Genomic DNA, 21,903 nt, shown 5'->3' on the forward strand with positions numbered 1-21,903 from the left:
GAACTAGAAGCTGGTACACTAAGTAATACAGACAAGTGACATAATGCTCTCTCTCTCATTTGTGGCTCTTAGCTCCAAATCCTTATATATGAGTATCTTGGTGTAACCACAGGAGCCAGGAAAATGGAAAGGAATCATAAGGGTAAAGGGGGAAGAAGGAACCTGAGAGAGGGGACTAGAAGGAGACAGGTATTATCAAGGGTGAAATGGGGAAAAGGGGGGTACTTTAACTGGGGAGGGAGGAGAGATAAATAATGCTTAGGTGGTGTGGAAAACTAGAGGGAAATGTATTAATTCAAAAACTTACTAAAATATGTATAGAATATATGTATATGAGTGCATGTGTATAGCTGAAGGCTATATAGCAAGAAACACAGTGCCAGACAGGAGAAACTTCCCTTCAAGTTGTTGGTCAGAATAGTCCAAGGGACTCTCAGCACAGGCTATTGCCACAGCCTTTGAATGCCTCCCAGAACCTAAAGGTAAGACCCTATTTATAGGAAACCAGGATGGCATGCTCTAGGGTGAGATAAACCTAAAACTTTTTAAAGTTCAGGCTTCTCTGCTGAAGGGAGGGGCGCTGAAAAGATCAGTTCTCAGATCCCTGTCTTACAGAATATTGCAGGACTAGCAGTAGAAAAGTGGCTGGGTCCAACGTTTAAGCTCCTTGCTCTGAGGAAAGCATCTTGGTCAACAGCCCTTAGCCCACCTCCTTGTCTTGAACAAATAACTCAGCTATCACTAATTAAAAGCTTAAGCTGGGTTAAAGGTTTACTCTTGGGCTAAAAGTTTTACTTACTGCTGAAGACAGGACATACTTCAGACACAAGACTTGGGGCAATCGAGTTGTAACTGCTCCAGAAGCCTCCTCCCCGAAGACTAGCCCTCATAGTATCAGGGGATGCTATGCAAGCTGCTAAGGGAGAAAATCAATCAATGGTCCAGCCTGGATGTAAAACCTGATAGCCATAACAGTGACCAGTGCAGCAAACTATCTCTATTGGTGCAGTAGTGACACTTTTATCATGGGGGTAATCAACAGCTATTTAATTGGACTTAAGGCCTGCTCAATAGGAGGGAACTCATGTGTGGTACTGTAAACATAGCCAAATACACATGACTTGAGAGGTCACAGATCCTAAAGAAAAACCTACTCTTGTCACAGCCCTTGACAAACATAATTTCTTACTGTATGCTAAATATGTATCCTTATATTTACAGACAGGTATACCTCTTACCATTCATCAAAGAAACTTCTTTTCCCAACAGATGGAGACTATTACACAGTTCCACAATTGGTCAAACACAGAGAATAAGTGTCTGTGAGGTGCCCAGTCCTAAGTAACTCATCTACAATGCAACCTCTATACTAAGGCTCACAGAACACAGCAAAACAGGGGACAGAGAAAATACTAATGCATCTCTCAACCCTCACCAGCGAAGTTTCCTCATGCAACAGAGGGTAATTAACACAAAAAGCCACGATTGCCCAAAATGTAGAGAATAAGAGACTGTAAAGGTGTATCCCTGGACAGGACTCCTATATCAAATCTCTGCTACTCAGGGCTCAGGAACCCCTGCAGAAGAGGTGGTGGAAAGACTGTAAGAGCCAGGGGTGGTGGATGACCACAAAGAAGCAGAGTTTTCCAGGAGGCTGAGAACTTGCTTGTCAAACGACCCCCCAAGCCCACCAGGCTTGGGTCTTCAACAAGAAAGAAACCAAGACAAAAGTCTTGTGAAGTTATGTGATGAATTTATTCGAAGATAGATTATTACAATTAGGTGAGCAATCAAAGAATGGCTTTTTGTTGTGAGGAACACAGATCTTATATAGGAATCAGATCAGGGGTAACCAAGACATCACCAAGGATATTTTACTAACAGAAAGTAACTAAGGATGCGGCACGTAGAAGCATCACGTCACCATCACCCGATACTCACATGATAAGTACAGATACATAATGTTTATAATTTCTAGGATACAATGTGTATTGCCCATGATCACTCTTAGCAACTACCAAAATTCATGATTCTTATATAGAACCCAAGTGAATAGTGGTGAGAAACTCCAGTGCTCTAAAACTGAAACAATACTCTTTAGTTATGTTTCCAAAGTATTCAATTAATCAAGAAAGCATAGCCTGTCAGCTCAAGATGCTGAAGCAAAGAGCAGAGCAGCTCTTAAAGTGGCAGACTTCTTTTCCCCAATGCTTAAGTCAAGCATGGCTCCCAACATTTGCTCATATGAACTTACAGGAATGGTGACAGCATGCACAAGACCCATGAAAACTCAAATCAAACAAAAACCCAGCATAACCATGGGGAAATGGGTAACAAGTCCCAACTTAGCTGAGAAACTATGGGCAGCTGATCACTAATGGGTGATGCAGAGTTAGTCTTCTTTAAGGGAGTGATACTAGATAGGCTGGCCAAGTTGCAATGGCTGAACTCACACTGAGGGACATCTGGGGACACAAACTTGACTCACTAGACCTTAACACATATGACAGAATGCATAAAGTCCAGTGGAGGGGGCAGGCAGTGCAGATAGAGAGTGGGTCTTAATATGATTAAGATACATTATTATGTGAAATGCACAAAAATCAATAAAAATAACCTTAAAATACCTTTTTGATTTATTTTCAGTAAATGCTTGATTTGTATACTTTATACACACACACACACACACACACACACACACAGTCACATAAAAATTCCTCAGCTAATAAAAGGATCATAAGTGGAAAAAGTTTAAGTAGCCCTGGCTTAGGGATGGGGTGAGACTGTAGATTATTACAAATTGGCTAATTATATACAAATCAGATAATATAGTAGAAATCATTGACTTTTTCACTTGTCACAAGTGAATTCCATACATATGCATTACACCTCAATAAGCTCTGTCAAATAAAAAATCAGAATAGCATTTACTTGGGGCACTAAAGATGGAGCTGGAAGGTTACGGTTTTTCTGAGACACACATGAGATGAACCTTTGAGAGGGGCTGCCTGGGCTAATGTGTGCAGCTTCACTCATAGCTTTAAACAGCAAGGGGGCTGGGAATTATGTCACCTGAAAGTAAAGGAAGGAATTAGGGTGGGTGCTGACACAATTTAAGATTTTTTTTTTCCCTATACAATTCAAAAGTTTATTTGTCCTAAACAAACACAACCTGAAAGCATACATTTCCTAAACACTATTTTTCTCCCACAAAACAGCACATTTTGCAGTGTCTGTTGTCATGTCAGCCCAGCAGGGTGTTTACTCTGGGCTGGGCTATGCTGAGCTCAGCTGTGAGGGTAATTCAAGTGCTATTCTATTTGGGGCCTACAAATCATCTCCTATGGGTTTAAGTACTGATAGCTTGGTCCTGAGTATGCCAGTATTCAGGTAACATAACCTGTAAGAGGTGGGTCCAGTGGAAGATAAATCATGAGGTGCTGCCCTCATGAATGGTTTAACATTGTCTCACATTGTCAGGACTGGTAAGCGTGGATGAATTCCCTTGAGAATAGGTATTATGAAGAGGGCAGCCTGGCCTGAAGCTTATTTCATCATATGATCACCCTTGCATGTTGTTCCTGCCATGGGACATCATCTTCTATGAAGTCCCAGCACAACTGAGCAGAGGCTCGTTCTGTGTTCAGAACTGTGAGGTCTAAGCTAGCTCAGGGTGGCTGTCCATTGCTTTAAAACCATGTACCTCACCTTGCAGCTACCTCTCATTGGTAAGGGCCTCATCACTCCGGTGGGTGGAAAGCCCCAGGGCTATAATTTCATCTCACCTCACTCTTACCAGCTGTAGCCCTGAGTTGGTGGGCTGCCTCACCTGCACATCGGTCTAGCCTCATAGCCTGTAGCAGAGTGATGAAGGTCTGCTCTGCCTGTCTCCACACCTGTCAGTTCCAGGTTCACTGGCACAGGCCTCTTCTAGCTCTGGGTCTGGAAGCAGAATTGAGAGGGGGCTAATGAACCCTCGTTCACTGGTCCCAGCAGCAGGAAAGTCCCACAGGTGCTGAGCTGGAACACTATAAATGGCTTGTTCTGCTACAGGGGCAGAGACAGGAGGATCATCGGGGCTTGTTGGACAGCCAGCAAAGCCAAAAAACCGTGAGCTCCAGGTTCAGACAGAGACATACTAGGGTGTAGATGAAACAGATAAGTAAATTACACAGAAAATCACCAAATCCAAGTGTGAATTCTTTAAAAAGAACAACACAATTAGCAACTTTAAAATTTTTTACTTTTCTTTTTTTTGACACAGGTCTTATGTATTTCAAGAATAGCCTAGACCTCTATACGCTGGCAAAGATAATCTTCAACTCCTGACTCTCCTGTCTATACCTCCAGAGTGCTGGGATTATTTGTGTGCCGCCAGGCCTGGCTAATGACTCACAGGTTCCCAAAATTAAAGAGAGAGAGAGAGAGAGAGAGAGAGAGAGAGAGAGAGAGAGAAGAACTAAACTTTGAAATTAAATTAAATGCTGATTGTATAGAAATAAAAAGGATCATGAGATAACTATGAACAATTTTATGCCAACAAGTTGAATAATCTAGATAAAAAAGACAAAATACTAGAAAACGAAAATCTTTTCAATCTTGATTCACAAAGAAGTAAGTATCTGAAAGGACCTATATAATAATGGGATTAAATCAACAGTCAAAAACCTTCCAGGCATGGGGCTGGAGAGATGGCTCAGTGGTTAAGAGCACTGCCTGCTCTTGCAGAGTACCTGGGTTCGATTCCCAGGACCCACATGGAGGCTACGAACCGTCCTTAACTCCAGTTCCAGGGGAATTCAATGCCCTCTTCTGACCTCCGCGGCATCGCATGACACGGGTGCACTCACATACATGCAGGCAATACATTCGGACTCCTAAAATAAAAATATTAAGTAAAATATATTTTTTAAAAAATTCCAACCTAGAAAAGCATAGGACTGGATGACTTTACTGGTGAATTCTACCAAACACTTGAGAGGAATTAATGTTGATCCTTCTAAAAGCCTGCCAACAAATTCCAAACTAATATAGTGAGGCCAGAATCATCTTAATATAAAGATATTACAGATAAAGATATGATAAGAAAACTGCAAAAAAAATACTTTATCAATAGGGAAGCAAAAAATTAAAAAAATACTAGCAAACTGAGCATCATATTAAAAGGATTATCAGTCAAGACCAAGAGGAATTTGTTCCTGCAATGGAAAGATGATTCAGCATATGAAAATAACACAATGTAATAAACATTAACATTAACAGAACAAAAGGAAAAATACAGTCATTTCAACCACTACAGAAAATTATTTGATACAGCTTAGCACACTTTCATAACAAAATCCTCCCCTTAAGAAAACCCTTAATCTTATGCCATAAATTGTGCACACACTCTCACAACGAAAGCATCAAAACACCACTCTGTCTGAGTTGTCATGTGGTTTTTGTTGTTGTTGTTTGATCTAATTGTGATTTGCTTTTTCTGGTACTGGGAACTGAGCCGAGGGCCTTGCCTTGTTAGACACTCTACCTCTAAGCTATTCCCCAACACATATAATGTCTTTGAGATCCATATTGTCTCCCTTAAGTCTATTAAGGACATACTCAGTTTCTGGTTAAAGTGTTCATAATTGTTAATCTCATGTAAGTACTTATGTATCGTTTTGTCTGTTGCTAGTCTGAGTCTGTAATTTGATATTTTTGTGATTAGTATACACGTTTCTGTGTACTTTTAGATCTATGTTATGTTCATATGAAAGTTTCCCCACCCAAAAAAGGGATTTAGTTCAAATTGACCTCTAAATATGCAAGCTTATTCCAAATTCATAAAACTTAAACAAATCTAACATATTACAATTGTAAGGCAAAGGTTAATATGGCCCTATACAAGAAATGTCACCAGTAAAGTTAAATGTTAAACAAGGGTCTGGGGAGATGGGTCGGTAACAAAGTGTTTGCCGAGCAAGCATGAGAACCTGAATTTGATCCTCAGGACATATGTAAAAGCCCGACACAGAAGTACATACCTGCAATCCCAGCACTGTGGAGGAGAACACAGGAGGATCTCTTGAATTGATAGCCAACCTCTATAGCAGAATTGGCAAGCTTCGGTTTCAGTGAGCACATCTGTCTAAAAACATAGGGGGGAGATTGAGAAGATACTTTATGTCAACCTCTGGCCTCCACATACATGCACATCTAAGCACACACACATGTACACAGAAAAAAATCAAAATTAGAAATTGTTAAAGACAAGGTCTCACTATTTAGCTCAAGCTGGCCTGGAACTCACTATGTATACCAGACTGTCTGGTCTAGATGTACAGAAAGCATGTACACATGGACACAGAAAAGAAAAATTTAAAGACAGGGTCTCATTATGTAGATCCGACTCATCTGGAACTCACTATGTAGATCAGACTGGCCTAGAACTCAGAGAGATCTACCTGTCTCTACCTCCCAAGTGCTAGGATTAAAGGTATGCAGCACCACACTAATCCCAAAATAATTTTTAAAACCAGTAGAGGTGTACCAACGTCCCTAAAATATTATAAATATAATAATTGGTTGTTTTGTTTGTTTGAGACAGGGTCTCACTACATAACCCTGGCTGGCCTAGAACTCCCTATATAGACTAGGCTAGCCTCAAACTCACAGAGATCCTCTTGTTTCTGCCTCCTGAGTACTAAGCTTAAAGGTGTGTGCCACAATGCTTTTGCTTTTGAAAATTTTAACAAAATCAGACTAGAGAAATGAAAACCAGTCATTTTGTTTAGGAAGATTAAATAATAATAAAGACAGGAAAACATCTGGGTATTGAGGTATATATATATATCATATTACCTCACTGGAAAGTTCTAAGTACAAATAATATCAATAAAGTTTCTAGTAGAAGACTAGATTTTAAAAGAGAAAGTAAAAGGGGCTTGGGAAGCACATCAGAGTTAAAATAGAAGGGAGAAAAAAAGGCATACAAGATTCTTTGCAGAAGTGCCACAGCAGTACTGATCATTTTCCCCATATAAACACTAAAAGGATGGCCCAGAGTCCATGTGGAAGGAAGAAACAGCAGAAAATCCCTGAATATGGACAACAACAGATCTCACCTTCCACTCTGAGACAGGGTCTCTTACTGATCTCTGTGCTATAACTGGCCTGTGAGTTTCCAGAGATTCTTCAGAATCTGCCTGCCATCTTGCCCTAGGAATACTAGGATTACCCACTACTGTATTTGGCTTTGCAAGGGTTCTGGAGATCTGAACTCAGGTTCTCATGGTTACCCAGCAAGCGTTTTACTCATTGAGCCATCTTCCCAACCCCATGCCTGGTTTTTTGGGCCAGTTTTTAAAAACAGAAGTTGCTACTCCATTTTTCCCATGTTTGTTTGCTTTTTTTAATACAGGGTCTTATCACATAGCTCAGGCTAGCCTCAAACTCAACACGTATCCAAGGATGACCTTGAATTCTCCTGCCTCCACATTCCAAGTGCTGGGACTACAGGCATGTGCTACCATGCCCAGCTCCATTTTGCCTATGGGTTTTGTGTATGTGTATGTGTATGTGTACATGCACGTGCATGTGTGTGTGCAGGTGCGTGTGCCCATCCCCATGCATGCATAGATGCCAAAGGAGTACATCAGGTATCCTGCTCTACCACGCTCCACCTTATTCCCCTCACACAGGGTCCCTCAATCTAGAGCTAAACTGGCGCCAGCAAGCCCTGGCAATACTTCTATCGCTACCTCCTATACAGCTGGGCTTACAGGCACGCCACACAGCTATACTCAGTTTTTCTTACATGAGTGCTAGGGATATGAACTCAGGATCTCATATTTAGGCAGTCCTCCCTTTGCCTCTATTCTTATTTTTTTTAAAAAAATATTAGCCTTCACAGGGACAGACTGAAACAGCCTAAGGAAAATCAACTCAAGAGACATCAAATGTCACCAGAATATTACTGATCTTGTGAGTTTCCACATCATGGCTCTGTACTGGAATTCAAGTATGGCTTCTTGGAGTTGATGAACATCTTGAAAGAAATAGTGTATTTTCTATGCCGCAAATCTTAATTGTTATCAGATGCCCAAGAATAAATGACTGCAAAGCAACTGTTCCTTTATTTGACTATAAAAGTTATATATAATAGAAAAATCTACATTTAGTGATCATTCAAACAGTTCTGATAAAACACCTCAAATGTGTGTCAAATCCTCCATAGCAAGGAAGAACAGAGCAAAGAAAGGACAATGAAATTTGAGTTTTCTTGATAGACATAACACTCTTTTAGACAGAGGCTCTCAGAGAAGAAATGCATAATTCCATGAAAAGCTTGATCCCTTCTATTTTTCAAATCATGTCATCTCTTTTACAATGTTTTTCAAGTACATACATCTTTTTGCCAAATGAGGTAGAAAAGTTGTTGGTTGAATAATTCCCTGTACACAAGCAGTGTTTTCTGTGATCAGTAGTAATACCAAAGAATCAAAAGTAATTATTCTCTGAAACCAAGCAAAAAGAACATTTTAACTCTTTAATAAAACCATGGAGGCTGTAGGACACAGTATTTGAAAGGGATACAGGAAAGAAAGGGATACTCATGGTATATGCCATGAGTGCCTGTGACTAAGAATATTCACTGCTTTCACAGCCTCCAGACACTGAGACTAAGACTGGCCCTGCACATGGTAGTTACTGCACTAACTACAGGAAAGGCCGAGAAAGCCAATACTCTCAGCGATCAATAATGCTGTACTTACTCTGAAGAGAGGGAAAAAATTGGGAGGAATTTGCACCAAAAATTACATACACATCAGGATCCAAAGAACAAAGGATGGAGAATAAACAGAGTATAGGTTTCTTTGAGTAAACATCCCATCAAAGTTTTTGCTTTAAGCACATAAAATTATCAACACTGATTTTAGATTGGAGTCTGCTTCTGGTCTCAATTAGGAAATGGGAGAGAACTGAGTATTTCCTATCACAGTCAGGACTCATGTATATATTATGATCACTCAAACTTCACAGGAACTGGGGAGATGGCTCACTCAGTGAAGTGCCTGTCATGTAAGCATACGGACATGAGTTCAGATCCCCTGCATCTACATAAAAAGCTGGGCAGGATGGTGTGTGTCTGTTACCCTAACACAGGAAGGGGTAGAGGTGAATCCCTGGACCTTGCTGGCCATACAGTCTAGGGAATCCATGAACTCCAGTTTCAGTGACTTTGTCTCAAAAAATACAGTGGAACAGCAGTGAGATTGTTCAGCAGGCAAAAATACCTTCTGTTGGAAGCCTGAGGCCTGTGTTTTGAGCCCCAGAGCCCAGTGGAAGGACAGAACAGACTCCCCAAAGTTGTCCCCAAACTATACACGAGCTGCAGCATTGAGCATCTTATCCCACACATACATTATAGACACACACACTAATAGTAAGGTGGAGACAGATAGAGGAAAGATATCCCACACAGACCTCTACCACACACGTGCACATACACGAACAAGCACACACATATACTATACACATAAAAGAAAAAAAAAATCACACATACAAAACATTAAGAGTAACATCACCTAGTATTCACTTAGGCTTACTAGGTACCAGGTTGCAGCAACCCTACAACCTATGAGGTAAACACTATTATCAGGAAAAGTTATGTAACTTACCCAAAGTGACACAGGTAATAAAGATGGAAACTAGAATTCCAAGCATGGTCCCCTAATCACTAGGCCAAGATGCTTCCAGCTGGCAGTTTAAGACATAGGCAACCAGTGGAAAACAAATGGCAGCACTAATGATCACAAGTAACATGTTGAATCTCACTAACCAGCAATGCGAACAGCAGACTGATGGTAACAAGGGTCTTAAGGGATGGGGCTCAAAAAATGTTGAGAAAATGAACCCGAGGGATGCAAAGGCGACGACAAAAAGCTGTATCTGGTCCATGAAGATGCACTGTTGTAGGTATGGGAAGAGACGAAGGAAGTCACTTCATAAGTTATTAGCTTGGACAGTAGTTAGTAATTACTGTCCATCAACTGGCAGAAGACAAAAAGAGGAACTGGTGATTTAGTTTCATTTCCAGTTTAGGAAGAAGTGTTACCTACTTAACAGAAAAACCAATTCTACAGAATTCCCCCTACAAGGCAAACTCTCCCCTTTCCACATTAGAAAAGTCTTATTTTTGAAGAAATGACCTTCCCCACCCATGCTTTTTCAAAAATATGGATCAGGATGATTAAACCCTCAGTTTACAGATCAGGCACTCTGGTAGTGAACAGATTCTACACTCTGGTAGAATCAGGACTACAAATCAGTTCTAGTCGAATTCTAAAACACCACGAAATGAAACATAAAGATGTTGAGCAGGCAAAACTCTAAGGCTTGTGAGGGTTGCTGCAACCTGGCACCTAGTAAGTAAGCCCTCACAGAATATTGGGAGGCAGTGTTTTTCCTCAGTATTTTTGCATGTATGATTTCTGACCTAGGATTTCACCCTACCTACTGCTACTTCAGCCTTCTCCCAACTCCACTAAATGGGGATTCACATCACCGCATGTAGCCACACACATCACACGTAACTGCTTAGTACACTTTAACTAAAATTTGATATGCATGCTTAAAAATCGAAAAAAAAGACTGCATGTATTTCTCTTTGAGAAAACTTCCACGGTGGCAACAGTTTGTACTCAACTCAATCCAACATTTTCTATGTGTTAGGTTCTAAACAGACACTGCCCCCCCCAATTTTTTTTATACTTAAGACTGAAGAAACGACAGGCCCCGTGCTGTGGTCAACTTGCCCACCATAAGACACCTGGGTGCCACTGCTAAGGCCTGTCCTGTAAATTGAGGCCAATGAAAATAAGCTTTCCAGTGCTGCTGTCAAAGTCATCTCACCGTCAGGTACCGGCCTCAGCTTGTTCCCTCTAGGTCTAGGGACCACAGCTTCCCCTTGGCCGACCACTCAGGCCTCTGCAGCCCAGAGGCGGAAGGAGCAGAAAGGCGGCGCCCCCTTCCGCGCCAGCTTCCCCGCCGGCTACTGGGTAGACCCAGCGAAGGGTGCTTTGAAGGGCGCCCTACACAGTATCTAAGCGGGTGTGCACCAAAAACTGCGCCCCGAGGACTGCGTCAATTGACGGGATGGAGAACTCTGCGGCGCCCGAGTTACTTTCATCTACTGTGCCCGGTCTCGAGGCTCTAGAAACAATAAGCCGATCTCCCGCAGCATGCCTAGGAGCGGACACGAAGCGGCACGGCGGAGCCCGCGCCCGGCCCGGCACTTGCCCCGTCGGAACTCACCCTTCCTCTGGCAGCGACCTGCGAGTCCGCACGCTTCTCGGGCATGCCTGCCGCCTCCGGAGGCGCAGCCGCCGCCGTCCTCCCCGGCTCCCGCGGCGACTCCACGACCGTACTCATGCGCCGCCATGCCCGTGCAGGTTCGGGGCGCTCCGGGACGCCAGCGACGCCGCGAGGGCGGTGGCGGGGCCCGCACCTTCATGGGCTCCGCGGTTCACGGCGGCCTGCGGCTCGGGCCGTGGCGCCAGTGGCGATACGGGCTGCAGACGAGACGCCGAGGCTGGAGCCGCGCGTGTCGCGAACGGGGCCAGCTACTCCACCGTGGTCCGCGGAGTCAGCACTCACACCCCGCTGTCCGCAGTGTCAACAGGCCGGCTGGCAGTCTGGAGACCTCACCCGGGACACAACGCTGCGCAAACACGGCTCCCGCCGCAGCTCCGCCCCGCGAGGCTCCCGCAGGCCCCGCCCCCTCCTGTCATCTTCCCGCCCCCCACCTGCCACGCGCATCGGAATACGTCATCTTTGGGCGACTCCACGCCTCCCGCATTTTACCCGGACTAGAAGTACCGGGAACGGAACGTGAGGGGCAGGCAGTGACAGCTGTGTGTAGTGACAGCTGCCTTCATTTTCGTTTAACACCCGCCCAGAAAGTGGATGACTCACTTTGCGTGAATGTGTGTACGTGTGCGACCCTGCCGATGGAGGACAGAGAGGCAACTTTGGGAGTCGTCCTCACTGGCCACCCTGTCCTTCTGAGACCTGCTCTGGTACTGGGACCTGGGCCTCGCCTGAGGAATCTAGACTGGCCAGCGAGCCCAAGGATCGCCTGCTCCGGCCCTCCACCCAACCCCCAGGGCTGGGATTACAAGCGCTCGCCACCACACCTGTGTGAGTTAAAGGCCAGCCTGGTCTACATAGTGAGTTCCGGGACAGCTGGGGCTACAGGGAGACCCTTTTTCAAAAAGACCAAAAAAAAAAAAAAAAAAAAAAAAAAAAAAAAAAAAAACCTGCTACAGCAGCAAACACCAAGATTTTCCTGTCTCTACCTCCCAAGCACTAGGATTATAGGAAGAGGCTGTCGGTGCTTGGGATTCAAATTCAAGTCCTCATGCTGGTGCAGGAAGTGATTTTTACCCACTGAATCATCTCCTCAGAGCACTGTTTAGCTTTGTTGTGGGTTTTTTATTTGTTTTGTTGTTGTTATTGTTTTGAGACAGAGTCTGGCTGAACAGCCAATGCTGGTTGCAAATTCACTATGTAACTGAAACTGTCCTCAGATTTGCTGCCATCTTCCCAAGAGCCATCAGCCACCAGGACCAGAACCTTTTGTTTTTGTTTTTGTTTGTAGCCCTAGCTGGCCTGGAACTCACGATGTAGGCCAGGATGGCCTTGAACTCACAGAAATCTATCTGCCTCTGCCTCTGCCTCCTAAGTAATGAGAATGAAGGGGTTTTTGGTGGTTTTTTTTTTTTTAAAGACAGGGTCTCAAATGGTAGCTCAGGCTAGCCTGGAACTCACTATGCAGCTCAGTCCTCAAACTCAAGGCAGTCCTCCTGCCTCTGCCTCCCAAGTGCTGGGATTACAGGCTTGAGCAACCACACCAGCTTGAAGGGCCTTGTGTTCTGTTCATGTCTTGTAGTAACAAGCTGTTGTCCATTCTCCTTCCACACCGGAACCTGTGACAGCAGCAATGTTGACAGATTTCTGTCTGTTCTCAACACTTTGTGGAAAAAAGAGGGGGATGCCTCTCCAACTAGATGATTGGGGTAGAATTACAAAGAAAATGGGATAAGAGAAAAGAATTTTCTAAACTGTATGGTGTTCTAGGCAGAACTCTGAACTTTTGTACCCATGTACAAAATCAACAAGAAACAACACAACAAAAGATCTGAGTACTGAATGATGGTGTGGAATTCTGGTTCTTGGATCTGTGGCCAACCACACCATGGAATAAACCAGGATGAACCAAAAGGTCTTTGAAAACTAGTGTTTGAACCATAGGGGGAAAAATACCAAAAGACTGACTAGATGAAAGATTTAAATAGGAATCAGAATGTCAACTCAAAATTTCATACATTGAAAGCCTTAAAAAAAAGGCAAAAAAACACCTCAATTCAAATGAAAAAAGTCAACCATAAAACAGAAACTGGTAGAAGACAGATGTTGCAGTTACCTGAAGGATTTTGAAAGCAGCTGTCATGAATAGGTGTTAATCAGTAATTTTGAATACTTTTGAACTATGGAAAAATAGAATTTGTCTGCAAAGAAATAGAACATAAAGAGAAGAGGCAAGAGGAAATTATTATGGCTCAGCGGTTAAGAGCACTGACTGCTCTTGCAGAGGACCCGGTGTTCGATTCCCAGCATCCACATGGCAGCTACAAAACATCCTTAACTCCATATCCAGGGGAATCCGACACCCTCTTCTGACGTCCACGGCATTGCACAACATGGGTGCACTCACATGCATGCAGGCAATACATTAAAAAAAACTCATACACATTTTTTAAAAAGTGAAATAAAAACTCACTGGTGGGCTCACAGCAGAATGGGGATGAGAGAATTAGTGAATTTCAGGAAACAGAAACGGAAATTAATCCAAGCTGAATGACAGAGAAAAAAGGCACCTGTAGGGGCTTCCAGAACAAAAACAAAATGTCTGATGATCATGTCATAAAAAACCCAGAAGGTGTAAAGGAAGAGAGTGGCTAAATAAATACTTAAAGAAGCTCATAATAATTAGCAAAAACATACAAACATATGACTCAAAACACCCAGCAAATCCTGAGAAATCAAACATGAAGGGTATTTTAAAATCTAGGTTATAAAAATATTCTTTCTAACTGTAATGGAATTTAATTTCAAGTCAGTAACAAAGGGACAACAGGAAAATCCCAGGCTCTCCAGAATAACTTAGAAATGTGAGGCACTCCTGGCAAAAGCTCTATTTTCTGTGTTGTAGTGAGTATTGCAGTGGTCAGAGGGAAGGCCAAAACAAAACTCTGAATGAAATAAAAATACAACAAACTCCTTGTAGATGCAGCTAATGCAGCATTTATGGAGAAATGGAGAGCACTGAACAACTATTCAATAAAAGAGAAAGTCACGATTCAACAATCTTCACGGAAACAAAAGGAGAGCAAAGTAAACCAAAAACTAGAGACTGGAAATGAAGGGGCAAGAACAGCAATCAAGAAAATTAAAATCCCCCAAACACAAAATTAATCCAACAGCTGTGATTTATTTCAAAGATAAAATTGAGCCAGTGAAATGGCTGCACTGCCATCAAACCTAAATGACCTGAGTTTGATGTCCAGGACCCAAGGGGTGGAAGGAGAGAACAGACTAGCAAAAGTTGTCCCCTCATCTCCATACACATACTATGTCATGCATGAGCATACACACGTGTATGCACATGTATACATACACACACATGCACATGGAAAAGTTAAAGACAGATATTCCCTATGAACAGAAAAAGCTCTCAGCAAAATATGAGTATATCCATATCCATAAAAAGCAGGATACACTATAACCTGGCATGGTTGCAGAGGACCTGGGTTTGATTCCCAGCACCCACATGGTGGCTATGAACCATCCTTAACTCCAGTTCCAGGGGAATCTGAAGCTCTGTTCTGACCTCCACAGCGTTGCACGACATGGGTGCACTCACATACATGCAGACAATACACTCATACACATAAAATAAAAATAATAAAATTTAAAAAAAGAAAAACTGGTTTATTGTTTGAAAATTAACCAGTTATCTGAAATTGTGTTAAGCTAAAGAAAGAAAAAATATATGATTATATCAGTTGGTACAGAAAAAGGATGTGGCTACGCCCATAATCTATTTCATGATAATCTCTGTCAGCAACATTGAAATAGAGGGGAACTTTACCAGCCTGATAAAGAGAAACTACAAATAAAGCTGAAGGTCGTACTTAATGTCTCACTGCTTTTCCTTCCACATAAAAACCAAGGCAAATGTGTCCATTCTCCTTAGTACCATTTGTAAAACACCAAGATTAAAATAATCAAAGACGTGCTGGCAAGATGGCTCAGCTAATGAAGGCACCTGCCACCAAGCTTGGTGACCTGAGTTCGATACTCAGGACCTGCATGGTAGAAAGAGAGAACAGGCTGTTGCCCTCTCATCTCCACGTACAAGCTGTGGCACACATGCCTGTAAACACACACACACACACACACACACACACACACACACAAATACACAAATGTTCTAAAAAAATCAAAGACCTAAATAAATGGAAAGATACCATGTTCCTGGATTAGAAGATTCGTTACAACTCAGCTATCTAGGATTTGGAGTAAGGCATCCTCTTGCTTCATGATAACTTTCCTCCATTTGAAAAGTAGCTTCTGATTCGCTATTGAGTCCTGATAGAAACTAAATGTCTAAACACAGGACAGCAAGTGACTATGTGAATAGAAATATCCATCATGAACTCCTATAACTTCTTTCATTGAATCAAAACATTGGATGGTAGAGGCTGGACTCAGTTGGTAAAGTGTTTGCCTAATGTGCACAAAGCCAGCATTCCATAACCAGACGTAGGAACACAATCCTATGACCCCAGCACTCTGGAGGTAGAGGCAGAAGGATCAGAAGTTCAAAATCACCTGCCACTATGGCATTCAAGGCCAGCGTGGAATCCATGAGAACCTGTCTCAAAAGAAAAGTTGGACTATACAATACTGTTCTTTCGTTAAATTGAATAATAAATGCTAAACAAAAATAAAATGAGCCCAAGACCCAAAGGCACAAGTGAACTACGTGAGAAAGTGGTTCACCTACATGCTGCTTACCCCTAATGCCTCCACACATGACACCTAGCAGACCTCCTAGCTCCATGAGGAGTCCACAATAAACACTTGACAGCAGGGAAGGAAGCCTCTTGCTGGTTTCTAGGTATGTCTGAAAGGTGTGGTGTGTGACCTGGAAGTGAGGAATTTCAGCATTGCCACCCTGCTCAGGAAAGGTCTGAGAAGCCATAGTAAAGAAACCCTGGGGCTGAAGAGCTGGCTCAGGGGTTAAGAGCACTTGCTGTTCTTCCAGAGGACCTGGGTTTAAGTCCCAGCATGCACATGATGGCTCTTCTGTCTTTTAAGGCCCTACAAGACACAGGCAATCAAAGCACTGGTACAAATAAAAACAAATCATTAAAAAAAAATCTCCTGGGAAGCAGAATTTGGCTGTTGTGTGTGTGTGTGTGTGTGTGTGTGTGTGCGTGTGCGTGTGTTTGTGTGTGTATTTGGTTGTCCCTTTCGTGTGGATGGAAACACATCCTTAATTCAGTGACTCAACTGATAATCCAGATTTAGGAAGAATATAGTTGGAAAAATAGCAAGAAACTAATGTAAATTCTAAGCTCTTGGAATGTAGCTCACTTGGTAGAGTACTTGCCTAGCATGTACGAAGCCCTGGGTTTGACCTCCAACACCATGTCAACCAAGTATGGTGGTGTATGACTATAATCTAGGTGACTTCGGTTGGCAGAATAATAGGGTATAAATGCTCACAAGGGGACAGGGCCTCAGATGTAACCCAAACAGAAGGATCAGTCAATTAATTCCTTTGACAATCTGTCTGAGTCATGAGCCTGCCATCACAGGGTCCTTATTAACCAAACAGTTCCCTTCAGGTCTTGGGTGTGGGGTTCAAGGGCTCTGAGATAGTCTTTTGGGAGGTAATACATTTATTAGAAGAATTATTAATGCCATAGACAGAAAACAACATGTCAGGTCTCTAAGGAGTTCAGGCCCCAGTGCCAGAGCTAGATAGCCCACAATCTTTGTCAATGTTTCTTTTATTATAAGCCCTTAAATGTCCCATTGTTTGTCAACTACAGACCATCAGAGTGGGAATTTTTATCTTTTTTTTTTTTTTTGAGACAGGATCTACCTATAGCCCCAGCTGGCCTGGAACTCACTATGTAGACCAGGCTGGTCTCTGCTTCCCAAGTGCTGGGATTAAAGACTTGTGCCACCACACCTGGCTTCACTTTAAAAATGAAAACAAAACAACAATAACAAAGACCATGGTCTCTCACCCTAGAGCTTTCTAGGTAGGCTAGTCTTTCCGCCCAGAGAGCCCCAGGAAGTCACCTAGCTCCACCCCAGCTCTCAGATTACAAATGTGAACCAACAGGAATCTTTTTATTTTTTACATGGGCTCTGGGAACCAAACTTTGCAAGGCAGCACTTTACTGAATGACCTATCTTCCCATTCCCACATCAGATTTTCAATAAATATTTGTTGAATGAATAGATGTATAGACTACTTTTTAATGCAAATAGCAATTCTTTAGGCATTTCTTTTCAAAAAAGTAGTATGGTATTCATGTTTACCCTTAAGTACCTTTTTAGTCATTTAATTAAAATGCATGCTGCCAGGCATGGTGGCACTTGCTTTTAATCTCAGCACTCCAGGGGCAGAGGCAGGTAGATCTCTGTGAGTTAGAGGTCAGCCTGGTCTACACCATGAGTTCTAGCCAGCCAGGGCTACATGATGAGACCATGTCTCAAAACAAACAGCCAGGTGTCCGAGAACTCGGGAGGCAGAGGCAGGTGGATCTCTGAGATCGAAGCCAGCCTGGTCCACATATCGAGTTCTAGGCTGGCTGGGGCTACAGAGAGACCCTGTCTCAAAAAGACCAAAAAACAAACTGAAGCAGCAGAAAAACCTCCATTTGGTCCTGGGCCAGTCCTGACTCCAGGTTGTGCCTGCTCTGGCATTCTTCTAGCCACTAGCTTCCCCCAGCAACACATTCAGGGCTTTTCAGGACCCTGACTATGTCCTAGAAGTCTAAACAAAACAACTGCTAAGGTATAACCAAAATAACTACTGTAGCAAGGTCTCTCCGACCTCCATCTGGCCCAAACTGCTATGATTTTTGCGGCTTTTGCCTTTATAAACTCTGCACCCCTGGAGCTTCAGTGCTGTGAGATTTTCAAAGGCACCCGCCACTCTCAGTTGAGTGCTTATCAATCAATTATCAATAAAGGACTCCTTTCCTTTTCAATTGGCTTATTCGTGTGGTGGTGATCTGTAATCCTCTCACCTAGCTATAACACAGACAATCAAACAGCAGCAAAAAGCCCACAGGCTTCTGGTGTTGAAGTGGATGTGAGGAGACATCAAACAATGTACACTCAGATCTATTTCTTTTTAAATATTTTATTTTTATTTTATATGTAGGAGTGTATTGTCTGCATGTAGGTAGGTGCGATGCCCTTGTTGGGCAATGCCCAAGGAGGTCAGAAGAGGGCATCAGATCCCCTGGAACTGGAGTACACAAATGGTTGTTAGCTGCCATGTGGGTGCTGGAAATCGAACCCAGGTCCTCTACAAGAACAACCAGTGCTCTTAACCGCTGAGCCATCACTCCAGGCCCTCAGGACTATTTCTTAGCATCTATCAAAGATTTCATTTAGATACATTTTTAATTGGGCAGCTCTCATTTGGGCCTTTATGTCAAAGAAATAAATACACAAATATGCAAAAAGAGTGTGGGTAATAATATCTGCTGCATATTATTTATAGCAGTGAAAACTGAACCCTAAATACCTGTCACAAAGGATATTTTTTTTAATTTTATGTGTAGGAGTGTATTGTCTGCATGGGTGGGTGCAATGCCTGCCTACACAATAACACCCACAGTGCAGTTAAAGAAAAGAATAACTTAGTTGTACATACCAGATAACTGAACCAGAAGAAATTCTTAAGTATTAAAAAAAGTTGTAGGTTTAGCCAGATGGGCAGCTCTGAGGTGCGTGCGTGATCTGCTTAGACACTTTTTTATTTTTATTTTGCATTGTATTTTTTTATATTATGTATGTTTGCCATTGGGAGTGTTTTCTCTTAAACTCTGTTGGTCCCAAATACTTTTTTTTTAATTTTTATTTTATGCGTATGCATGTATTGCCTGCATGTAAGTGCACCCATGTCGTGCAATGCCTGAGGACAGAAGAGGCCTTCGGATCCCGTGGGAACTGGAGTTACCGACAGTTTTTAGCTGCCATGTGGGTGCTGGGAACTGAACCCAGGTATGCTGGAAGAGCAGCCATTGCTCTTAACCTCTCAGCCATCTCTCCAACCACAGTTCCCCCTTCTTTGACAGCTGTTTTTCCTATCAGGATTTGATGGAGGACTGGGAGCTCTGATAAGCATCTTCCTTCCGACCAGTTGATGAAGGCTTAAACCCTGCAGCGTAACCTCAAGGCAAGGAGAGTTATGGTAAATGTAGTCTGGAATGCTCCTGGCGCATCTCACAGCCGGGGCGGGGGGGGCGAGGGCACATCAGGGCAGACTGCTCGTCTGCGCATGCGCAGGTGTCCTCTGGACTTAAAAGCTCGCAGAGCTCCATTCAGAGTCTGAACTATCCGGACAAATTCTCATTATTGCCCTGGGTTAAGAATCCATCTTCCCATCTGGGCATGAAGGTTTTAATCATTATTGACCTCGTGGCCTTCTTTTGAAACTTAGATCACCTGTATGGAAAGATAAACAGCCTTGTGCAGGTTACTAAGTCCTGATTGACAGTCGCTGCCGTGTTTAGAAAACACTGTTGTTTTCATTGGCTGACTTACACACATCGCTGTGAGATCGGTGTAGCCACCCTCATTATGGATAACAAGCGAGGCTCTGGTTGGTGGGGCGACGGTCACAAGCTGGTAATGAGGAAGCGCTGATTCAAGGCTGGTTGTGATTCGTTTCCGGCCTCAGGCACTGACGCCGCACCTGCCTAAGGTAGTCAGCATCAGCCTTCCCAGCTCAGATCGGTGACCTGTCCCCAAACACCCTCGTCTACGGTGGGAAATGGACACAGACGGACCTAACCACCGGTCAGAAGTTTTCTTAGAATTCTAGTGTGTCTTGTCAGGGTCCTTCCCTGAGACAGGTTCAAGCCTCTCCTGCCCTGGAAGGCTATTTTCTATCTGATGTAGAAAATTCCAGAGGGTGAGGTTTGTAATACTAAAATTAGTTTCCTAGACCTAGGTATAGCTTATGGGAATCACTGTCGGTTTTTAGAGTGGTCTGCTCCTGTGAACTAGGAACCACAGAGACAGGGGAACACAGAAACAGACATGTTTCAGAAAAGTGAAAGCCCTGCTGGCCTTCCATATTAAGGCAGAAAAGCCCAGGCAAGAGCAAGTCTTGAGTTGCCAGAGAGTTTGGGGGTTGGGTTGGGTTTTTTGATGGGCTTGGTATGCATCCCAGGCTGGCCTCAAACTTGCAGTCCTCTTACCTCAGCCTCCCAAGTGCTGAGATTACAGGTGTGTGCCACCACACCTGGCTTCCTTGGTCATTACTTTTGACTCATTTTAAACTTTGCTGAAATTGGACCTCAGAATATCAGTGATTTGTCCAGAGCAAGATAGTCAGTGTCTGCCCCAGGAATCCAGGTCAGTGTCAGCAAGTCTGCCACAGGCATGATGTTCTTATTTTACTTAATTGTTTTTGATGAGTGGTGATCTATCATGTGGTGAATCCATGGTTTGTTCTATATTTGGATGGTTTCCACCTATAAACATTCTTCTACACAGTTCTTCATGTGACATCATCATTCTCTAGGGTTTGTAGCAAGGACTAAGCAGAAGTGCTGTGTCTCAGAGGTCTGCATTTAACATGGTGAGAAACTGTCAGGGGCCAGAGAGATGGCTCTGTAGATAGAGGTACTTGCCACCCAAGCCTAACCCTCTGAGTTCGAACCCCAGGATCCACGTGGTAGAGGGAGGAAACAACTCCCACAAGTTGTTCTCTGACCTCCACACTCACCCACAGCAAATGTGCCGTGCCCTCCGCCCCCAACCCCACAATAGTAATAAATAAAATGAAAACCAGTCTGGCAGTTTCAAGTTTTTTTCACTGTTACAAAGTAGCTGAACCATTTGCCATCACTACCAGCAGTAAGGATTTGAGGAAGTCTAAAGCCCTGAGTATTTGTTGTTGTTTGCTTGTTTTTAGATAGGTCTCTGGTAACCCAAGCTGGCATTGATCTCCCAAAATTCCTGTCTCTACCTCCCAAGTGCTGGGATTTCAGATGTGTGCTACCACAACCAGCTAATCACTGCATCTTTTGTATTTTATTTATTATTAGTGTGTGTATATGATGGGGGGGGTGCCACTGTGCAGTGCATGTGGAGATCAGGGAACAACTTTCAGGAGTTGTTTTTCTCTTTCCATTGTGGGTTCCAGGATCAAACCCACGTTGTCAGGTTGTATGGCAAGCACCTTTACCCCCTGAGCCATCTTGTTGGCCCAAACTCTGTCTTAATCAGAACTTAATAACAGCATTTTTATTTTTAAAAATTTTGGGAGCTGGAGAGATGGCCCAGCGGTTAAGAACACTGGTTGTTCTTACAGAAGACCTGGGTTCATATCCCAGCACCCACAGGGCAGCTAATAACTGTTGGTAACTCCAGTCCCAGGTGATCTGACAGCCTCTTCTGACCTCCTCGGGCATTGCATGACACGGGTGTACTTACCTACATGGAGGCAATACATGCATATACATAAAATAAAAATAGTAAATAAATTTTTTAAAAACCTCAGGAAACATTCTAGTCTTAAATTTATTTTAGTGC

General features: G+C 43.1%; 1 long non-coding RNA gene and 1 pseudogene across 2 annotated transcripts in view; one reads left to right on the forward strand and one right to left on the reverse strand.

Annotated features, from left to right (window-relative positions):
- The window catches only part of LOC108490041, a 16,858-nt gene extending 12,029 nt beyond the window's left edge, over positions 1–4,829 (reverse strand). The window contains exons 1-2 of one of the 2 annotated variants that reach the window (XR_003847313.1): positions 4,773–4,829; positions 3,830–3,942 (exon numbers count right to left, since the gene is read on the reverse strand). This is a non-coding gene — a long non-coding RNA (uncharacterized LOC108490041). Of the gene's footprint in view, positions 1–3,829; positions 3,943–4,733 lie in introns of both variants that reach the window. The other variant, XR_001872085.2, reaches the window with a different exon arrangement.
- Positions 4,830–11,420: 6,591 nt separating this feature from the next.
- Positions 11,421–21,903, forward strand: part of LOC103751620 — a 28,515-nt pseudogene continuing 18,032 nt past the window's right edge.

The sequence above is a fragment of the Nannospalax galili genome, unplaced genomic scaffold, assembly GCF_000622305.1.
Source record: "Nannospalax galili isolate Female #2095 unplaced genomic scaffold, S.galili_v1.0 scaffold467, whole genome shotgun sequence".
Taxonomy (NCBI): domain Eukaryota; kingdom Metazoa; phylum Chordata; class Mammalia; order Rodentia; family Spalacidae; genus Nannospalax; species Nannospalax galili.